This window comes from Bufo gargarizans, chromosome 1, assembly GCF_014858855.1.
Source record: "Bufo gargarizans isolate SCDJY-AF-19 chromosome 1, ASM1485885v1, whole genome shotgun sequence".
Lineage (NCBI taxonomy): Eukaryota > Metazoa > Chordata > Amphibia > Anura > Bufonidae > Bufo > Bufo gargarizans.
In genome coordinates this window covers 399,008,255-399,030,767 of record NC_058080.1, presented here as the reverse complement: position 1 = coordinate 399,030,767, position 22,513 = coordinate 399,008,255, and the positions used below count along the sequence as shown (strand labels likewise).

General features: G+C 45.1%; 1 protein-coding gene across 3 annotated transcripts in view; it reads right to left on the bottom strand.

Moving 5' to 3' along the window:
- The window catches only part of FRMPD1 (FERM and PDZ domain containing 1), a 194,352-nt gene extending 176,466 nt beyond the window's left edge, over positions 1–17,886 (bottom strand). For all 3 annotated transcript variants that reach the window (XM_044270938.1, XM_044270929.1, XM_044270948.1), the window contains exon 1: positions 17,702–17,886. The gene's annotated coding sequence lies outside the window, so the exon portion shown is untranslated. The remainder of the gene's footprint in view (positions 1–17,701) is intronic.
- Positions 17,887–22,513: the final 4,627 nt, after the last annotated feature.

Below are 22,513 nucleotides of genomic sequence, written 5' to 3'. Positions count from 1 at the left end.
TTAGGGAAGCATTGGTTGTCACGTGTTGAGCGTTTTACAGCGCGTTTGAATGCGCTGTAAAACGCTCAGGTGTGAACCAGGGCCATGTGTCCTGCATACTGTGCTGCAATCCAATATGTTAATATTCTTACTAACACAAAGTGATTAATATCTATAATATTCTAATTATGCATTATGATCTGTAACATGATTAATAGATCCAGCATAAGTATTCTACAATCTAGCACGTCATAACCACAATTATATTGCCTAATTACAACCTAGGACCTCAGACTGAACAGCTACTGTAAGTGCCCCTGGAAATGACTGGAAATGTTGGTATCCCAGTTAATATTAGCATTCAAATGAAAGCGGTGTTCAGTGTGGATTTCACTGAGTGCTAATTGCTAGGATTAAAGCAGATTAAACATTTTGCAGGATCAACAGTGCAGCATTAGCACTTTCTGCATGCTGCCAACAGCAAATGAACATCTATTTTTAATTTGCTCCACAAAAGCATTTCTACCCACATTATCTAGTCTCTGAAAGCTGAGCATGGTCTTGAAAGGCAAACATATTAGAGCAATGGGCATTTTGGTATTTTTACTGTGTTCCCTGTGCAATAAATTACCATTTGAATATTTACATAAAATAGACCTTATTCTGACCTCCCTATTTACCTCTATACGTCTACAGACAGACTGAACAAGACAATACCAATTTTAAAAACATACCTTTGCCTTGATGTGTCCTAAAAGAATATCCTATTCCTTTGTCTATAAGAACATGGATTTTAAACTCTTAATGCCCCATCTACACGACTGTTTTGTGGTTCACAGATTGCAGATCATCGAAATACGGATACCGTTTGTGTTGCATCCACATCTTTTGCGGACCCATTGAGAAGTGAGCATTTTGTGGACAAGTATAGGACATGTTCTATCTGTTTGCGGAAAGGACATATAGATGTGGAAAGCACAGAGATGTCCATTCTGCATCTATATGTCCATTCCTCAAAATGTCAATGGGTCCGCAAAAAAAAATACAGACAGCACATGAACCGCATCTGTATTTTGCAGTTCCGTGGCTTGCAGAACAAAACAGACATGGTCGTTTGCATGGGGCCTAAGGAGGTTATTCACCCCTGGGGACATTTTTTTACAGACCGCTCCACCATGACTGGACCCGCAATGGTAATCATACTTACCTGATCCCCACCACTGGGTTCCAGTTCCATCGTTCATGAGACCGCTGCAGCAAATGACTAGCCTCTGCAGTGATATGTCACCAATGCATCACGTGACCCAGTGACATGACGCATTGGGGACACGTCAGTGCTGCAGCCAGTCATAGGCTGCAGCATTCAAACCGGATGTTGACATGGGGAGACCCGGGACCTGCAAATATGGAGGGGCAGCGATGGAGAGTAAACCCAGCGGCAGGGATCAGGTGAGTATTATTACCACCGTGGGTCCAGCCACCCTGGGGGATATGTAGAAAACACCCCAAGCCTAGTTGTTTTTTTTATATGCAATCTTTAAAGGGAGTCTGTCAGCAGATTTACCCCTTTTTAACAGTTGCCATACCGCTGTAGCCGCAAAACAGATGATTAACACGGTACCTTTATATGCTTTGGTGGACTTTTAAATATGCCAAAAACGAACTTTGATGAGGGCTCGCAAGTGCCCAGGGCGGAGTCCACCGTGTTGGAGCCCAGGCAGCTCTGCCTCTTCGGCTCTTATCCCCGCCCAGCCTCCTCCTCTGCCCGCCTATCTGTTGTCTCTCCCCCTCAGCGAGATCCCGCGCCGATGCGATAACTTCCTTGGCCGGGGCATGCGCACTGCCATGCCCATTGCTGACACGGCATCGCAGTAGCTTATGCGCATGCCCCGACCAAGGAAGTCATCGCGTCGGCGCGGGATCTCGCTGAGGGGGAGAGACAACAGATAGGCGAGCAGAGGAGGAGGCTGGGCGGGGATAAGAGCCGAAGAGGCAGAGCTGCCTGGGCTCCAACACGGTGGACTCCGCCCTGGGCACTTGCGAGCCCTCATCAAAGTTCATTTTTGGCATATTTAAAAGTCCACCAAAGCATATAAAGGTACCGTGTTAATCATCTGTTTTGCGGCTACAGCGGTATGGCAACTGTTAAAAAGGGGTAAATCTGCTGACAGACTCCCTTTAAAAAAAAAAAAGTATTGTCATACTGTGTCTCAGTAACTCAGAAGTTAGAGTGATAGTCAAATGTTAGTAAAAAAAAAATTTAAAACAGGTATACAAGTATAGCCATTAGTGATGAGCGAAGTGAGCTTTGGATGTTACATCCAAAGTCGCTTCATATAAAACTTTGGATTAATACAGTACAGAGATCTGTCTCCGTACAGTATTAGAATGTATATACTCCAATGAGCTGAAGTTAACTATTAGCAATGTTAGGCCTATTGCACACGACCGTATGGCTTTTTCAGTGTTTTGCGGTCCGTTTTTCATGGATCCGCTGTTCCGTTTTTTGTTTCCGTTGTGTTTCCGTTTCTGTTCCGTTTTTCCGTTCCGTTTTTCCGTATGGCATATACAGTATACAGTAATTACATAGATAAAATTGGGTTGGCCATAACATTTTCAATAGATGGTTCAGGAAAAAACGGAACGGAAACGGAAGACATACGGATGCATTTCCGTATGTGTTCCGTTTTTTTTGCGGATCCATTGACTTGAATGGAGCCACGGACTGTGATTTGCGGGCAATAATAGGACATGTTCTATGTTAAAACGGAACGGAAAAACGGAAATACGGAAACGGAATGCATACGGAGTACATTCAGTTTTTTTTGCGGAACCATTGAAATGAATGGTTCCGTATACGGACCGTATACGGAACGCAAAAAACGGCCAGTAAACGGGAAAAAAAAACGGCTGTGTGCAATAGGCCTTAATGTGTGCGTGTGACTTCGTTGATTAACTTCGGTAATTGAAACCGAACTCGGCTTCGGTTCTGACTGGTACCTCGGAACCGAAGCCAAGTTCGGTTTCAAGTATAGAAATATATATATATACCGAGAGCACTGCAGGGGTTGGGGTTTTAACTTGAAAATTATCCATTTTTAATGCCCATATTTAACGGCCGTTAAAAACGGAAGGAAACTGTCCATTAAAAACGGAGGAATGGCCAGAAAATGGAAGCATAAATGGTTGAATAATGGCTATGAAAAACTGATAGTGGGGGAGAGTTATCAAAACTGGTGTACCCATATGCCAGTCTTATTCTCCCTGTGCTGGCGTGAGATGTGCCTAATATATTAAAGGGGTTGTCCAGGTTCAGAGCTGAACCTGGACATACCTCCATTTTCCCCCTGGCAGCCCCCCTGACATGAGCATCGGAGCAGTTCATGCTCCGATGCTCTCCTTTGCCCTGCGCTAAATCGCGCAGGGCAAAGGCATTTTCTGAGTTCCGGTGACGTACCGGGGCTCTCTATGGGGCTGACAGGAACCCCGGTGACGTCACCGGCACTGATGGGCGGGATTTGGCTCTGCCCTAGCCAGTAAAACGGCTAGGGCAGAGCTAAAGCCCGCCCCTCAGAGCCGGTGACGTCACCGAACACACTGCTGGGCGGAAGTTACCGCCCGGCAGTGTGTTATTGTAAACACAAGAGCCTGTGCCCTGCGCGATCTAGCGCAGGGCACGGGAGCGCATCGGAGCATGAGATGCTCCGATGCCAGGCTCAGGAGGGCTGCCGGGGTGAAAATAAGGGTATGTCCGGGTTCAGCTCTGAACCCGGACAACCCCTTTAAGAGATAGATGCCTCTTAATAAATTAGGCGCATCTCTGCTCTGCGGGACACCAGAAACTGAAGTCTAGACTTTAACTATAACTTACGTCAGTTTCTGGCGTAAGTTATAGTAAATCCGGCGGGCAGTGTGAAGCCCTGTCTCCTACAGCAAAGGCCCGCCCTTTTTCTCACCACCTCAGAAAAGTGTTGAGAAGCCTAAAAAGTTGAATATTACCACCCCCCCGCCCCACACAACAGGGAGATGCAGCGGCGGCCATGCAGGGATCTGGAGGGATGCGCGTGTTGGAGACTGGGTAAGTGTACTTTCACACTAGCGTTTTTCTTTTCCTGCATAGAGTTCCGTCCTAGGGGCTCTATACCGGAAAAGAACTGATCAGTTTTATCCCCATGCATTCTGAATGGTGAGCAATCCGTTCAGGATGCATCAGGATGTCTTCAGTTCAGTCATTTTGACTGATCAGGCAAAAGAGAAAACCGTATCATGCGGATCCGGCATTTTTCCCCATAGGAATGTATTAGTGCCCGATCTGGTATTCAAAATACCGAAATGCCGGATCCATCCTTCCGGTCTGCGCATGCGCAGACCTTTAAAAACGTGAAAAAATAAATAACGGATCCGTTTTGCCTGATGACACCGGAAAAACGGATCCGGCATTGCAATGCATTTTTCTGACTGATCAGGCAGGCGGTTCAGGCAACAGAACTGCCTGCCGGAATCCTCTGCCGCAAGTGTGAAAGTACCCTAAGGCCTCTTTCACACTTGCGTTGTCCGGATCCGGCGTGTACTCCACTTGCCGGAATTACACGCCGGATCCGGAAAAACACAAGTGTACTGAAAGCATTTGAAGACGGATCCGTCTTCAAAATGCGTTCAGTGTTACTATGGCAGCCAGGACGCTATTAAAGTCCTGGTTGCCATAGTAGGAGCGGGGAGCGGGGGAGCGGCATACTTACAGTCCGTGCGGCTCCCGGGGCACTCCAGAATGACGTCAGAGCGCCCCATGCGCATGGATGACGTGCCATGCGATCACGTGATCCATGCGCTTGGGGCGCCCTGACGTCACTCTGAAGCGCCCCGGGAGCCGCACGGACGGTAAGTATGCTGCTCTCCCGCTCCCCACTACACTTTACCATGGCTGCCAGGACTTTAGCGTCCCGGCAGCCATGGTAACCATTCAGAAAAAGCGAAACGTCGGATCCGGCAATGCGCCGAAACGACGTTTAGCTTAAGGCCGGATCCGGATCAATGCCTTTCAATGGGCATTTAATTCCGGATCCGGCCTTGCGGCAAGTCTTCAGGATTTTTGGCCGGAGCAAAAAGCGCAGCATGCTGCGGTATTTTCTCCGGCCAAAAAACGTTCCGTTCCGGAACTGAAGACATCCTGATGCATCCTGAACGGATTTCACTCCCTTCAGAATGCCTTAGGATAAAACTGATCAGGATTCTTCCGGCATAGAGCCCCGACGACGGAACTCTATGCCGGAAGAAAAGAACGCAGATGTGAAAGAGCCCTAAGTATCTTCCATAGTGGGGGCCCAGGCATTGTGGTGGGTGTTTATACTGTTGGATAACCCTTTAATTACCTATAATTATATGATTCAGACACTTTTGAAGGGGTTTCCTTGTGGCTTTAAAAATTGTCCAACCATATAAAACACACACCTTATACGCATGTAAATTGTGTGTATTTTCCAGTCAGCCAAATTTTTGGTTCTACGGTGGACTCAAAGCACAGCACATAACGCTGACTTGTAAAGACAAATGCTGAAGCTTCGCTTAATCTTTATCCAACAATGACCTCAAGTTCACATTAATTTGACACTAAATACTTAAGTCATTTTACAGATACAATCAGGCAATTTGTTCTTTTGTCTATTAATTGTATTATTTTCCAGGCACTCAGAGAATTTGTCCTTACTTCTGATGGAACATAATTGGAGCACACCAGATAAATAATGAAAAAAAACCTTTGTTAAAGAATTTCTAAAGCCTTCCAATACAAATATCCCAAGAGGCTGAGATTCTACAAATAAGGAGAATTAGGCCTCGCTCACACTTCAGTGTTTGGTCAGTGATTTCCATCAGTGATTTGTGAGCCAAAACCAGGTGCAGCTCTAAACATAGAACAGGAGCAGATCTTTCCCTTCTACCTAATGTCTATGGAGGCTCCACTTCTGGTTTTGGCTCACAAATCACTGATGGAAATCACTGACCAAACACTGAAGTGTGAACTAGGCCTGACGCTGGGTTCACACCTGAGCGTTTTACAGCGCGTTCCTGCGCGCTGTAAAACGCACAACAGGCAAGAACCAATGATTCCCTATGGGAAGGGTTCACACCTGGGCGTTTTACAGCGCGTACGATTGCGCTGTAAAACGCCCGACGCTCAAACAAGTACAGGAGCTTTTTTTGGCGCGTTTGACGCGCGTTTGGGCCATAGACTCTTTGGACAACACTGCTGTCAATCACCCAAACGCGCGTGAAACGCGCATTCACTATTAAAAAAAACGCACGACAAAAACGCGCATAGAAACGCCTAGGTGTGAACCCAGCGTTAGACTAGGACTATACAATATCTCATTTGATGTGCTTAGGTCATTTATGCTCACCTTGAGATACTGCAGAGAAATGTAAACTATCATTGTTTTCTTGATGAAAAGATAAGGACAAGTTTGTCTTACTAAGCAAAAATTAGATGAAAAAAAACATTATTGAAATTCACTGTCCATGGTCCATTTTTTTTTTTTTTTGCACAACCATTCACTAGAATGGGCGAGTGTCATTGGAAAATCAGACCTAAATGATGCATTGTGTAGATTTTTTGTATAGACCGATACAGCACATGAGTTGGCCCACTGACTATAATGGGTCAGTGTTCAGTCCAGGTGCTGTTTATTCTACACTTGGACAGCACCTGGGTGTGAACATCACTCATCTGAATGAGCCCTAACGGAAAACTTTTGTAACCAGCTATGAGATCCCAAGCAGTGATGGCCAGTTTGCCGTGTTCGCTCGCGAACACATGCAAGCTACCATCTTAACTCACAAGTCCCGCGAGGCACAGGTAAGTCCTTACCTGTGCCTGTGCGCGAGCCGGTCTGAAATGAAATGCGGTCTCCGGGTGCAGGCAGTTCTGAGAACAGCCCGATGAAGGCCCCCGGAGGCTGTTCTCAGAATTGCCTGCTCCCGGTGACCGCATTTTATTTCAGACCGGCTCGCGCACGGGCACAGGTAAGTGCTTACCTGTGCATCGCTGGATCTCTGCTGGATCTCAAAACCGGAATACAAAGCGCAGATGTGAAAGTAGCCTTTTGTTGTTATTATGATAACCACTATTTATGACAGTCTGAATATGATGTACATAATGGCACTGTCCCCATATTTAAAGAACTTAGTCTACTAGGATACAGTTATCCATGAGGGTGAGGTAGAAAGGTTACAGTTTTTTGTTTTTTTATGTAACATGCTAAGAGGATCTAAGGCTAATTTTACATGGGTGACTATCCGTCCCGGATGTGGTCTGTGTTCACAACAGACACTTTCCAGATTGAACTCTGCCCAATTCATTCAATGGGTATATGCACATGAGCATTGTTCATCTTCATCCGTTTTTTTCACGCAAAACTGGTCCTTGCAATTAAAAGGGTCAGTGAAAAAAAAACTGATAGCACACAGATGGCTGCTAGGTGATGCTGTGTGTTCTTCTTTAGTTTTTCTTCAGGTGCCTGAAAAAAAAAGGTGTAAAACGCATACAATCCTGATGGTAAAAAACTGAAACACTGAATGTAATCGACAAAACTGATTCAACCCGCATGCAAAATCGGCCATTTTTCATTGAATGGATTCTGAGATGTTTTATATTGCTTGTGGGAAAATAAAAGATGCCAGGACAGCAGAAATCTATAAATTTTAACATTATCCAGATCTACACACAACAGAAAGTAACAGATCATTATGTCTTAGTAAAAAGTTTACACAGCCAACATTGAACCAAAGCGTTGGCAGAACCTCTGACCAACGGAAAGAGCAAAACAAAAAGAAGGCCGGCTCGTATAAAGGTGATGTCACCAAAATTCTTTCTTTCCTGGTAACACAGCTGAAACCACACTGACTGGTTGTCAGGGAGCTGGAGCAAACTGTTCCCAAGCACTTTTCTGAAATGAAAGGCTAAAGGAAAAACTGCTTTCCACAATGGAGTGCTAGACCCCTATCAAAATAGGATCTTCTACATAAGAATGAACTTACTAGCAATGAATGTTATCTTCCCGTCTGCTTACTTTCTGTTCGCTAACAAAGGACGCATATATTCCATGCTGAAGGTTTGTTTTTTTACTTTGAAACAATAAAATGAATAAAATATCTATTTTTTTTATTGTCCTATGCTTGCTTCCCCTGCTATCTATATTTCTATCCCTCCCTAAAGGTAGAACAAGGAAAAAATAAAAAGGCATCGAAGTGGACGTCCTTTGGCCACATCATTGTGAACAATGGTCTGCGGAACCAGATGATGAATGCTACACAACTCCAGCCACGTTTAAGGGAGGTGAGAGGTGCCCAAGTGTCACGTCAGACCATTTGAAACCTGTTTACATCAGCGTGGTCTGGGTGCTAGACGACCTGCAGAGGTACCTAACCACAGGTGTCATCGTCTTGCATGGGCCAGGGAGCATCTACTCTGGACAAGGGACCAGTCGGTATCAGAGCTGATCACTGATGAAAATCGATTCATGCTGAGCAGAAATTATGTCCGCCAACGATGTTGGAGATCTCAAGGAAAGCGCTATGCATCAGCCACTGTTGACACCAGATGAGCCTTTGTTGGTTATGGGTGTCTTACAGTGTGGGCAGGTGTGTCTAGTCAATACAGAACTGCCCTACACTTTGTGAATGGTACAGAGGCAAGCCCATACTACTTGAATACCATCATTAATTCAGTCATTGTGCCTAATTTTATCTTCATGGACGACAATGCATCTGCTCATCGAGGTTGCATTATTAGGGAACGGCTGGGTTACCTCAAATGGAGTGGCCTGCACTTTCTCCAGGCCTCATTGAAAACCTATAGGATCAACTGAGTCGCTGTATAGATGCTTGTAACTCTGTACCCCAGAACGTCAATGACCTGAGGGCCGCTCTTCAAAAAGAGTGAGATGCCATGCCTCAGCAGACAATAAGTTGATTTGTGAACACCAGGAGAGGTCTTGTCAAGCTGTAATTGATGCTCAAGGCCACATGACAAGCTATTGAGACATTGACATTTTTGTAGGAGTATACCCACCACTGTTGGCTTTTGTTTCAATAAATTGTTTGGGTAACTCAACAGACAGCCATTAATATCTAAACCGCTGGCAACAAAAGCCAGTAACACCCCTAAGTGAAAATAGCTAAATTGTGTCATTTTCTCTCCACGATGTCATGTGACTCGTTAGTGTTACAAGGTCTGAGGTGTGAATGGGGAGCAGGTGTGTTAAATTTGGTGTTATCGCTCTCACACTCTTTCATACTGGTCACTGGAAGTTCTACATGGCACCTCATGGCAAAGAACTCTCTGAGGATCTGAAAAAAAGATGGCCTAGAATATAAGAAGACTGCTAACACCCTGAAACGCAGCTGCACCACAGTGGCCAAGACCATACAGCGGTTTAACAAGACGGGTTCCACTCAGAACAGGCCTCGCCATGTTCGACCAAAGATGTTGAATGCATGTGCTCAGCGTCATATCTAGAGTTTGTATTTTTAAAATAGACGTATGTCTAGTGCTGCCAGAATTGCTGCAGAGGTTAAAGGGGTGAGGGGTCAGCCTGTCAGTGCCCAGACCATACGCCGCACACTGCATCAAATTGGTCTGCATGGCTGTCGTCCCAGAAGGAAGCCTCTTCTAAAGATGATGCACAAGAAAGCCCGCAAACAGTTTGCTGAAGACAAGCAGACTGAGGACATGGGTTACTGGAAACATGTCATGTGATCTGATGAGACCAAGATAAACTTATTTGGTTATTTTGGACAGAAATAAATCTGCAGCATGCTGAAAAGGCAAAAAGTCTGAACTGAAGACATCCTGATGCATCCTGAACGGATTGCTCACCATTCAGAATGCATTAGGACGGAACTCAATGCCAGAAAAGAATAACACTAGTGTGAAAGTACCCTAAAAGTGGCCCTGTTTTGTAGTCAGGTCCAAACTGATGGAAGGCAGGACCAGCAATACCATATTGTGCCACATTATACCACTCCAACAGAGCCAAATACCACTGTCCATCACAAAATACTGCCAGCAGCACAAAATACATCCCCATAAACTTCCAATGGCTGCCCCCGGGCATCGGCCCATCGGGAAATTTCCCTGTAATGTCTATGGCCAATCTGTCCCTGCCCGCCAAGCGCCTAAGGCAGCACACAACTTAAGTACTGATTGAGTGAGGCACTTAAAGGTAAAGTGGGACCTGAGGTGCATCACAGCTGTGGGCTGTCATCACTCTCCTCGGGCACTCTAGGCAGCACTGGACCCCCTTATGAGTTCGGTCACAGTTGCACACCCTGTGACCACAATCATTATGATCTGCACGTAGACTATTCTTTGGAAAATATTTGATATATTGTTAATTATAAACCACTGGCACTTCAACTACTGACACATTTCTAAAGGGACCACAAAACGTGTTTTAAAAGTATTATCTGGTGAAACCTCAGTTTTTATATGCCATAAATGTCTGGCCAGTTGGATTATGATCAATGAAACTCCCACCAGCGGCGAATGGGGGTTGCCCAGTCAACCATTGCTGATGAAGAGTCGCCTGCGTGTACCCTGTGCCACTGAAATTTATGGGAGAGATAGAAAAATATATATAGATTAGAGGGAAACTGCCTATACATTTGAATAATTCTGGAATTTTGGGTGGTGATACAACATAATATCACTATAAACTAGTTAGCCATCTATAAACTTTATTTGGATGCCTCTCTTAGAAGAGACATTTCTAAAAAACACAAAGATAATGTTAAATTGTAGTCCACCTATGTGACTATAGTCATATAACCTTCTATCTTCCCCCTTCTTCATGTCAATATAAATTTGTTAGATGAATAAGAACAGGGGACAGATAGAAGGGAGTATGATTGCAGGGACACACTATACAGGGTTAGGCCTCATGCACACAACAGTTTTTTTTCACGGTCCGCAAAAACGGGGTCCGTGATCCGTGACCGTTTTTTCGTCCGTGGGTCTTCCTTGATTTTTGGAGGATCCACGGACATGAAAAAAAAGTCGTTTTGGTGTCCGCCTGGCCGTGCGGAGCCAAACGGATCCGTCCTGAATTACAATCCAAGTCAATGGAGACGGATCCGTTTGATGTTGACACAATATGGTGCCATTTCAAACGGATCCGTCCCCATTGACTTTCAATGTAAAGTCTGGAGTTCTTTTATACCATCGGATTGGAGTTTTCTCCAATCCGATGGTATATTTTAACTTGAAGAGTCCCCATCACCATGGGAACGCCTCTATGTTAGAATATACTGTCGGATATGAGCTACTTCGTGAACCTCAGATCCGACAGTATATTCTAACACAGAGGCGTTCCCATGGTGATGGGGACGCTTCAGGTTAGAATACACTACAAACCTTGTACAAGACTGCCCCCTGCTGCCTGGCAGCACCCGATCTCTTACAGGGGGATATGATAGCACAATTAACCCCTTCAGGTGCGGCACCTAAAGGGGTTAATTGTACTATCATATTCCCCTGTAAGAGATCAGGGCTGCCAGGCAGCAGGGGGCAGACCCCCCCCCCTCCCCAGTTTGAATATCGTTGGTGGCACAGTGTGCGCCCACCATCGGGCCCCCCCTTCCTCCCTCTAATGTTAGAAATCGTTGGTGGCACAGTGTGCGCCCACCATCGCCCCCCCTCCCTCCCTCTATTTTATTAAATCGTTGGTGGCACAGTGTGCCAACCACCATCGCCCCCCCCCCCTCCCTCTATAGCAGTAACAACATTGGTGGCAGTGTGCGGCCTCCCATTCCCCCCCCCCCCCCATCATTGGTGGCAGCGGAGTTCCGATCGGAGTCCCAGTTTAATCGCTGGGGCTCCGATCGGTAACCATGGCAACCAGGACGCTACTGCAGTCCTGGTTGCCATGGTTACTTAGCAATAGTACAACAGTAGAAGATTCATACTTACCTGCTTGCTGCTGCGATATCTGTGAACGGCCGGGAGCTCCTCCTACTGGTAAGTGAAAGGTCTGTGCGGCGCATTGCTAAAGAACTGTCACTTACCAGTAGGAGGAGCTCCCGGCCGTTCACAGACATCGCAGCAGCAAGCAGGTAAGTATGAATCTTATACTGTTGTACTATTGCTAAGTAACCATGGCAACCAGGGCTGCAGTAGCTTCCTGGTTGCCATGGTTACCGATCGGAGCCCCAGCGATTAAACTGGGACTCCGATCGGAACTCCGCTGCCACCAATGATGGGGGGGGGGAATGGGAGGCCGCACACTGCCACCAATGTTGTTATTGCTATAGAGGGAGGGGGGGCCGATGGTGGTTGGCACACTGTGCCACCAACGATTTATTACAATAGAGGGAGGGGAGGGGGCGATGGTGGGGGCACACTGTGCCACCAACGATTTATTACAATAGAGGGAGGGAGGGGGGGCGATGGTGGGGCGATGGTGGGCGCACACTGTGCCACCAACGATATTCAAACTGGGGAGGGGGGGGTCTGCCCCCTGCTGCCTGGCAGCCCTGATCTCTTACAGGGGAATATGATAGTACAATTAACCCCTTTAGGTGCCGCACCTGAAGGGGTTAATTGTGCTATCATATCCCCCTGTAAGAGATCGGGTGCTGCCAGGCAGCAGGGGGCAGTCTTGTACAAAGTTTGCAGTGTATTCTAACTAGAAGCGTCCCCATCACCATGGGAACGCTTCTGTGTTAGAATATACTGTCGGAAATGAGTTTTCACGAAGTGAAAACTTAGATCAGAAAAAGCTTTTATGCAGACGGATCTTCGGATCCGTCTGTATGAAAGCAACCTACGGCCACGGATCACGGACACGGATGCCAATCTTGTGTGCATCCGTGTTCTTTCACGGACCCATTGACTTGAATGGGTCCGTGAACCGTTGTCCGTCAAAAAAATAGGACAGGTCATATTTTTTTGACGGACAGGATACACGGATCACGGCCTCGGCTGCAAAACGGTGCATTTTCCGATTTTTCCACGGACCCATTGAAAGTCAATGGGTCCGCGAAAAAAAACGGAAAACGGCACAACGGCCACGGATGCACACAACGGTCGTGTGCAGGAGGCCTTAAGTTGTAGTCTACTACTATGGAGACACATAGGCCTGCATAGGAGCTGTAAACATCCAATGCACTTGGAAAGACTTTAGATCCTTTCACGTGTTGTTATATTGTAGTCTTGTGCATGCTGCATGGGTTTACTGAGGTATGAAAATAATGCAGAGAGTATTTATGGTATAAAATTTATTTTTAATTATGGAATTTAAATTGGAATCCAATGCCTGATATCTGATATATCATAAAAGGCTATGCATTTGCATTATATATATTATATAGTGGTGGTACTGTTGCATTGGTCGGTGCCCACGTTTCATGCTGAGCAAAGATAAAGCTGAAATGGCGTATATTATGAAACCGTTATTTTGATTAATAGACATTTCCCATTGCAGTGTTCTAAAGTCTAAGCAGTGCCAATTAAATTGTCAAGTTTCATTAATGACAGCAGAAAGCTTTATGGACCTAGGGCAGTGGTGGGCAAACTTTTTTGTCAACTGAGCCAAATATCGCCAAAACCACGATTGATTTTTTTTTCGAGAGTCACATTTTTAAAACCTAAAATATTGCGTCAACAGTACCAGTGAGGACTATTAAGGCTCATGCACACGACCGTGTGCCCGCCGTTGCCATATTGCAGGCCGCATACGGCGGGTCCGCAATACACGGGCACTGGCCATGTGCAGCCCGCATTAAGGACCCATTCACTTCAATGGGTCCAGGATCCGGGATATGAGTGCTTCCGTGGTGCTTCTGGCTGTGCCTCCACACCGCAAAAAAGTTGCGTATGCACTACTTTTTTGTGTGCAGCCCGCATCATGGACCCATTCACTTCAGCATGCGCTACTTTTTTGCGGTGCGGGCAGTCGGATGCGGATCGCGAACCCCATTCAAGTGAATGGGTCCGCGATCCTCATGCAGCTGCCCCATGGTCTGTGTCCGTGCATTGCGGACCGCTATTTGCGGTCCGCAGCACAGGCACGGCGCCCTTACATTCGTGGGCATGAGCCCAGAGTGTGTTTTTACATACTTTTATATGCACTTTCCTTTATTTGGATCTTGATTATTATTTCATTTTATCTTTATCATTTTTTACTTTTATTAAACTTGTCTGCAGATGTGGATGTAATGTGGATGACGCACTTATGGGGGATATCTGTGGATGACGCACTTATGGGGGATATCTGTGGATGACGCACTTATGGGGGATATCTGTGGATGACGCACTTATGGGGGATATCTGTGGATGACGCACTTATGGGGGATATCTGTGGATGACGCACTTATGGGGGATATCTGTGGATGACGCACTTATGGGGGATATCTGTGGATGACGCACTTATGGGGGATATCTGTGGATGACGCACTTATGGGGGATATCTGTGGATGACGCACTTATGGGGGATATCTGTGGATGACGCACTTATGGGGGATATCTGTGGATGACGCACTTATGGGGGATATCTGTGGATGACGCACTTATGGGGGATATCTGTGGATGACGCACTTATGGGGGATATCTGTGAATGACGCACTTATGGGGGATATCTGTGAATGACGCACTTATGGGGGATATCTGTGGATGACGCACTTATGGGGGATATCTGTGGATGACACATATATAGCATAAGATGCTATATATGTGTCATCCACAGATATCCCCCATAAGTGCCTTCTAGTAAGTAAAGTAATGTATTAGTGGGGGGAAGGGAGAAGGCAGGGACACTTGCGGCGGGGCCGGTGCAGTGCCCGGCGCTGTGCACACACCGGGGTCAGCTCCTACCTTTCTGCTGCAGGACATTTCGCTCCTCCTGAGCGGCGGCCTCTTCACCACTCCTCACATGGCTGGCAGTGGGCAGCCGAACTAGAGCGCCGCTGCCCGCCCTTCTGCTGCTGTGCGCAGCGTGACATCTCTCCCTCCGTCATGCGTCTCCTGCCCCGCCTGCCTGCTTCATTCATAAAGTGGAAGGAGCAGACAGACGGGGCAGGAGGCGCATGACGAACATTTTGCAAGCAGCTTGAGCGGCACGATATGGCTGCGCGACCGCCCACCCGCCAGCCTGCACCAAAGAGCCGCAGTGAAGGTTCTAAAGAGCCGCTTGTGGCTCGCGAGCCGCACTTTGCCGACCACTGACCTAGGGTAACCTAAATGCTGATTTCACCTACTATTTCTATAGAATGGTTAATACATGATGCAAAGTCAACAACAAGATATTTGTATGAAAGTCCTTTAGAACGTATAAAAAGAAGCCAATTTTCTGTGTATAATTAGCATATATAATTATTTTGTATATGATAGCTCCAAAACAGGTATGTTATTGTGCCCTGCTATGCAAGCTGTGGTTAACAGAAGACAGATGAGTGCCTGGTGACAGCTCAGAGGTGTGAATGCCCAATGGCACAGATATTGTCACACAGCCAACTCTCCTCAACTACTGGAGGGAGTCACAAACTTAGGCTAAACAAGATGTTTTATTTTTTTTACTTCATTTTTTAAACTAACCCTTTCATGCCTCAAGATCTATTTCCCATCTTCTGTTTTATTAGCACAAGTCATAAAAAGACAGCAGAAACCTGTCCACCATCTCATACAATATTAATTAGTAGGGACCAACTAGTAGGACCTCACTCATCCAGAGATCCAGAACAAGGGTTCTGGTGGTGTGGAAGCTGTGATCACTATCTATTGAAGTGAATGGGCATTAGGATGGCCATACATATGAGATTATTTCAGATTGGTTACGATAGCCAATGGTAATGTTCTGTCTGCCAAAAATGTGATCGTCCAGGTTGGAAAATTCAGACGATAACTTGACATTAAGCTGAAGTACTTGGGAGTCATTTTTTAAAATAATTTACTCCTAGTCAGCCAGTTTAGGCCTCTTGCACACGAACGTGTGCGTCCCGTTGCCGTGCTGTGAGCCGCGGTGCACGAACACCCACGGTGGGGCAGCCGCAGCGGATCGCAGACCCATTTACTTGAATGGGTCCGCGATTGGGCTTTTCCGCAAAAAGATAGGACATGTTCTATCTTTTTGCAGAACGGAAGTACGGGACAAAACCTCACGGAAGCACTCCGTAGTGCTTCCGTAGGGTTCTGTTCCGTGCTTCCGTTCCGCACCATTCCGCATCTCTGGATTTGCAGACCCATTGAAGTGAATGGGTCCGCATCCATGATGCGGAATGAACGCAGAACAGTGGCCACGGAACGCACACGTTCGTGTGCAATAAGCCTTAGTCTGGTGGGATCTTTTGTACGATAGATCTCACGGCCACAGTGAAGCCGAACATTCTCTCATTCTCCGTCAGAATCTGCAGGTAAAATGCCGCATAACCTATAACCCATGCAGTTAGGTAATCTGACATTACTTACTACCACTTTTCTAAAAAGAGAAGTTAGATTTTTACTGACACACACAGCTATAGTAGTCTGTGTCACTATTCAGGTTTATGGATCCACCACATATAGGTGTACAGTTGAAATCTCAGTGTTTTAATGCAACCTGGAGTAACTTAATTAATACATGTCCCCTGTTGTATATACCTTTTACTCTTATGAGAAAGGTCTTGTGTCTTTTTCGTATTGTTTCAATGTAATGACTGTGTTATTCTGCACAAAACTTTGTCTGGCCAGCCACGTACAATATATATCATATTCCCCATACACATGCCTGTTTGACTCTTTTGGCGGCTTATCTTCGGGATAACAACCGGTTAAAATTCCACTGCGAGATTTCTTTTCATTCCCATGTGTGACAAAATGCATGAGGAAGACATCCAAACAAGTCTCTTGTCAAATACATTGTGCATGAAATCTCTGAATGGCCATGAAAAATTCCATCAGCCGGGCTACTTTCGAAGGAACTGGGCACATCTAACTGGCACTACAGAAGAAAGCTTCACAAGATGTGGGATACGAGCGTCATCAAACTGCCTAATAAATGTTCCAGCTGATGATAATATTGTAATAATATTACATTTGTGATGCTGTGAAATGCGTGATGTTTAATACATTAGTCCTCGGATAGTTATTACGTTGCGCTTCACTACTCATGAAAGGGTTAACGATCAGCTTTGAAAAAAAAAAATAGGACATCTGCACACCAGATGGGCGGCTTTATTAATACGGCATATTTAGTAATAATGAAACTTCTAATTGTTTGGACTTTTTCTTTGTGGAGATGTGCGCGCCCATCACAGCGGGAGCCAGGCTTACGCTAATTACAGTAGACAGTCCTGTGTGGACGAGCACTCAGCATACAGGCGAGATTTCATCATCAGCCATTGTCAAACTACTGACTTCAATTAGCACTGGAGCTGGGAAAGGACTCAGCACTAAAGGCAAAGAAGCCTTGAAATATGAAACAGCAGAGAAAACCGCAAGTGCAGATGTAGCAGACCTGAAGTGGTCATTTAACCCCTCAGGGGTCCGGCGTTGTTTGCATACTATAATAACACTCTTCTTGCAGTAGCGTTATCTACAGTCTATAAATAGTACATTGCGATATCACAAGGAGCCGTGCCAAATGACAAACTCAGCTTTGCCACATATATATCGGAATTACATACAGTTAGGCTGTAGAGATTCTAGAAATCGGTGCATGTACAGTAAATGTGTAATAAATGAGAAGTAGCACTCTACCTTGCTGGAGAGCTCCCCAGTCCAGGATGCAGAGCATGCTCTACTCGGAGCAGTGTGTTACCACTGACTACTCTTCTCCATCCTAGCCTTGTGTCCACATATGAGATGCGCAGGTAAGCAGTATCCACAGACGTCTCCAGGTATGGGCACCACATACAGTACACATGTAATGACTGATGCTTTCAACTGAGCTCTCACAGCTGCTGAGCAAAGATGCTTGAAAGGGAACGTCCTGGTAACTCCACCCAGCAGACAACCCTCTGAGCATGTCCTGTCTGTACAAGCAGAGGGCAGGCACACCTTCCTCAATGTGCTAGACTTCTCGACATTTACATATCGCTGAAATTATTTTAAAAAAAGGGATGTGTATTCTTTATAAGACATGATTAAAATTCACTTCCATTCTGTATATATAAGAAATAATATTAATAATGCTGCATTGCAAAGCAACATCCAAAACTGAGAGGCTGCTTAGTCTGAAATCACAAAAATAGGAGGTGATGCCAAAAAGTGACAATACATTTCCTTGCTTTCTGGATTTTGGCTTTGCCCATTCGTTTTCTTTGTTTACAGCCATGGGACTAATGATAAATGTCACGATGACATACAGGTGAAACTCGAAACATTAGAATATCGTGCAAAAGTCCATTTATTTTTAGTAATGCAAATTAAAAGGAATTGCATTAATGCAGCTTAAAATTAGAATATTGTGAAAAGGTTCAATATTCTAGGTTCAAAGTGTCACACTCTAGTCAGCTAATTAATCCATACCCCCTGAGCAAAGGGTACGTGAGAATGTGACTTTGGGGTTTTCATAAGCGGTAAGCCATAATCATCCAAATTATAACAAATAAAGGCTTGAAATATCTCGCTTTGCATGTAATGAGTCTCTCGTATATTAGTTTCACCTTTTAAGTTGCATTACTGAAATAAATGAACTTTGCACGATATTCGAATTTTTCGAGTTTCACCTGTATATATGCAGTGGTAGCTGAGCATGTCTATTACCGCTCCATACAAGTCAACAGCAGTTACTATATGAAAGCAAGCAAGCAAGCGAGAGCACTCCATAGGACTCTTCCCCCTTGGAGGGGCTGGTGAAAAGGAATAGGGGACTAGGAAACCTGGTTATAGTGATCAGCTGGGGTACCAGTAGTCAAGCCCCCTGTGGATAATTAATAAATGTTAATTGTGAAAGCCTTTAAAAGAAATAGAAAAGACAGGTGGAAGTACAGATGTAGCAGGGGTAACACTCACACTCTTAACTCAAATTTCTTAACTCATCGCGTTATCTTGAAACAAAAGCCATTGAAAAGCAATTGCTTAATGCATCGTAAGTAAATGGGAGTATATGAAATTGCAGGGTAAAAACTAACATTACAAATCAAAAATGGTGATTTGTTTCACCTCATATATCACAAAGCGCATGCCACTTTAAAATGAGACTTTTTTAAAATATAAACCTTTTTCTCTCAACTTGCGACATTTTAATGCCAATAGCACTAAAATGCAACTTTTTAAAAATTGAAATATGCCATTTCCACCAACCCTGCCAGACCGCACTTGCGACTTTTGAAATATATTTGCGACATTTCGTCTGGTAAACTGCGACTTTTGTCTCAGACTCGGGACATTAAGCAATTTTTGACAAAAAGTCGCATCTTTCTGCCATAAATGCGACTTTTTCACAAAACACCACCACATAAGGTGGCTTAATTGTCCTCAACAATTTCAGCCATTTCTGCAGATAAGAGGATGAGTAATATTTGCCAATTTGATAGCACCACCCACTTTGACATTTATAACTCATTTCTGGCATGATGCATTCTTTACGGTGAAAATTAAGGCAGAAAACAGTTGATATATTTGGTGCAAATCAAAAGGCCATTCTTTGTGGCACATTTTACACCATAATTCTGGCACAACATGCTTAGAAAATGTCCCCCATTTCTTTTCTTTTTTAAATGGGTGAAAAACATACCCACAGGTGCATATACAGTACAGACCAAAAGTTTGGACACACCTTCTCATTCAAAGAGTTTTCTTTATTTTCATGACTATGAAAATTGTAGATTCACACTGAAGGCATCAAAACTATGAATTAACACATGTGGAATTATATACATAACAAAAAAGTGTGAAACAACTGAAAATATGTCATATTCTAGGTTCTTCAAAGTAGCCACCTTTTGCTTTGATTACTGCTTTGCACACTCTTGGCATTCTCTTGATGAGCTTCAAGAGGTAGTCACCTGAAATGGTCTTCCAACAGTCTTGAAGGAGTTCCCAGAGATGCTTAGCACTTGTTGGCCCTTTTGCCTTCACTCTGCGGTCCAGCTCACCCCAAACCATCTCGATTGGGTTCAGGTCCGGTGACTGTGGAGGCCAGGTCATCTGGCGCAGCACCCCATCACTCACCTTCATGGTCGAATAGCTCTTACACAGCCTGGAGGTGTGTTTGGGGTCATTGTCCTGTTGAAAAATAAATGATGGTCCAACTAAACGCAAACCGGATGGAATAGCATGCCGCTGCAAGATGCTGTGGTAGCCATGCTGGTTCAGTATGCCTTCAATTTTGAATAAATCCCCAACAGTGTCACCAGCAAAGCACCCCCACACCATCACACCTCCTCCTCCATGCTTCACGGTTGGAACCAGGCATGTAGAGTCCATCCGTTCACCTTTTCTGCGTCGCACAAAGACACGGTGGTTGGAACCAAAGATCTCAAATTTGGACTCATCAGACCAAAGCACAGATTTCCACTGGTCTAATGTCCATTCCTTGTGTTCTTTAGCCCAAACAAGTCTCTTCTGCTTGTTGCCTGTCCTTAGCAGTGGTTTCCTAGCAGATATTCTACCATGAAGGCCTGATTCACACAGTCTCCTCTTAACAGTTGTTCTAGAGATGTGTCTGCTGCTAGAACTCTGTGTGGCATTGACCTGGTCTCTAATCTGAGCTGCTGTTAACCTGCGATTTCTGAGGCTGGTGACTCGGATGAACTTATCTATGCAGCAGAGGTGACTCTTGGTCTTCCATTCCTGGGGCGGTCCGCATGTGAGCCAGTTTCTTTGTAGCGCTTGATAGTTTTTGTGACTACACTTGGGGACACTTTCAAAGTTTTCCCAATTTTTCGGACTGACTGACCTTCATTTCTTAAAGTAATGATGGCCACTCGTTTTTCTTTACTTAGCTGCTTTTTTCTTGCCATAAAACAAATTCTAACAGTCTATTCAGTAGGACTATCAGCTGTGTATCCACCTGACTTCTCCACAACGCAACTGATGGTCCCAACCCCATTTATAAGGCAAAACATCCCAATTATTAAACCTGACAAGGCACACCTGTGAAGTGAAAACCATTTCAGGTGACTACCTCTTGAAGCTCATCAAGAGAATGCCAAGAGTGTGCAAAGCAGTAATCAAAGCAAAAGGTGGCTACTTTGAAGAACCTAGAATATGACATATTTTCAGTTGTTTAACACTTTTTTGTTATGTATATAATTCCACATGTGTTAATTCATAGTGTTGATGCCTTCAGTGTGAATCTACAATTTTCATAGTCATGAAAATAAAGAAAACTCTTTGAATGAGAAGGTGTGTCCAAACTTTTGGTCTGTACTGTATATAGCTTTTTACATGCAGCTGGGGCATCTGCAATTGTTATTTTTCGTACTAATGTCATATTATGTGTTATGTGTCTGCAGTATGCTTCAGTTATAATAAGGTATAGGTTGACATAAGGAATGGAACTTACCATTAAATTTCTCCCATCTGGGTAGGAGTGGGCTCGTCCTACTTCCTGCCAAGAGGGTGAGCTCCAGAGTTCTCGGAGAATTAGCTTAGCAAGCCCGGAGTGAGGGAGCATGTCCATCTACTCCCACTCCAAGGGCCTTTGGGACAAGTGATACAGCTAATCTGGGAGGAGCACTACTTCAGGGAAACTGCAGGGACCCAGGCCACCAGAAGATCTCCAAGCTACAGATCAGCACTACAGCTGTACAGACTCTGATGCATATAAGCTTGCTTACTGTTAGCGAAGGGAAATCAGGAGAGAGAGAGAAGGACTACTCCAGAGTGCTATTATCTGCCATCTTGCCTACCACCATATATCATCATCTGGGTATAGAAACATTGAACCATGTACAGACAACAGCTGGATGTACTGTAATTAATCCTCTGCACTCAGTAAAGAAAAACATTTGATGTACTTCTACGTCTGCCTGATCCTTTCACACCAGCTTTTCACTTCACAGAAACCCAGGAAGCAGATTCCCTGTATGGAAATTATACATCTGTTCTCAGGGCGCAGCTTAAAATCAAGTGAGTTTTATGACACCGGTTCTTTACAAGACTACAGAACTAGACTTCATCTATAGTAGTTGCCTTTCCTAAGTACCTGTCATGGTCTTACCTTCTTGCTGTCCTCCTTCGTTTGACATGTGCTGGCGGCCATCTTGGTTTCTGGGTTTCTTGTAGCCTCCCACCCTGCGGCTTCTCCTTCCCACTGGGAGGAGCTGGATGCCTAGCTCATATATATAGGAGGTCCGTGGCTTCAGTTCCCTGCTTGGTCCGCCTGTGTTCACATGCTTCTAAGACTGCTGCTGCTTCTGGTTCCTGATCCTGGCTTCGTCTGACTACCCTGCTGGTTCCTGATCCTGGCTTCGTCTGACTACCCTGCTGGTTCCTGATCCTGGCTTCGTCTGACTACCCTGCTGGTTCCTGATCCAGGCTCCGTCTGACTACCCTGCTGGTTCCTGATCCAGGCTTCGTCTGACTACCCTTCTGGTTCCTGACCTCTGGCTTCGCAAGACC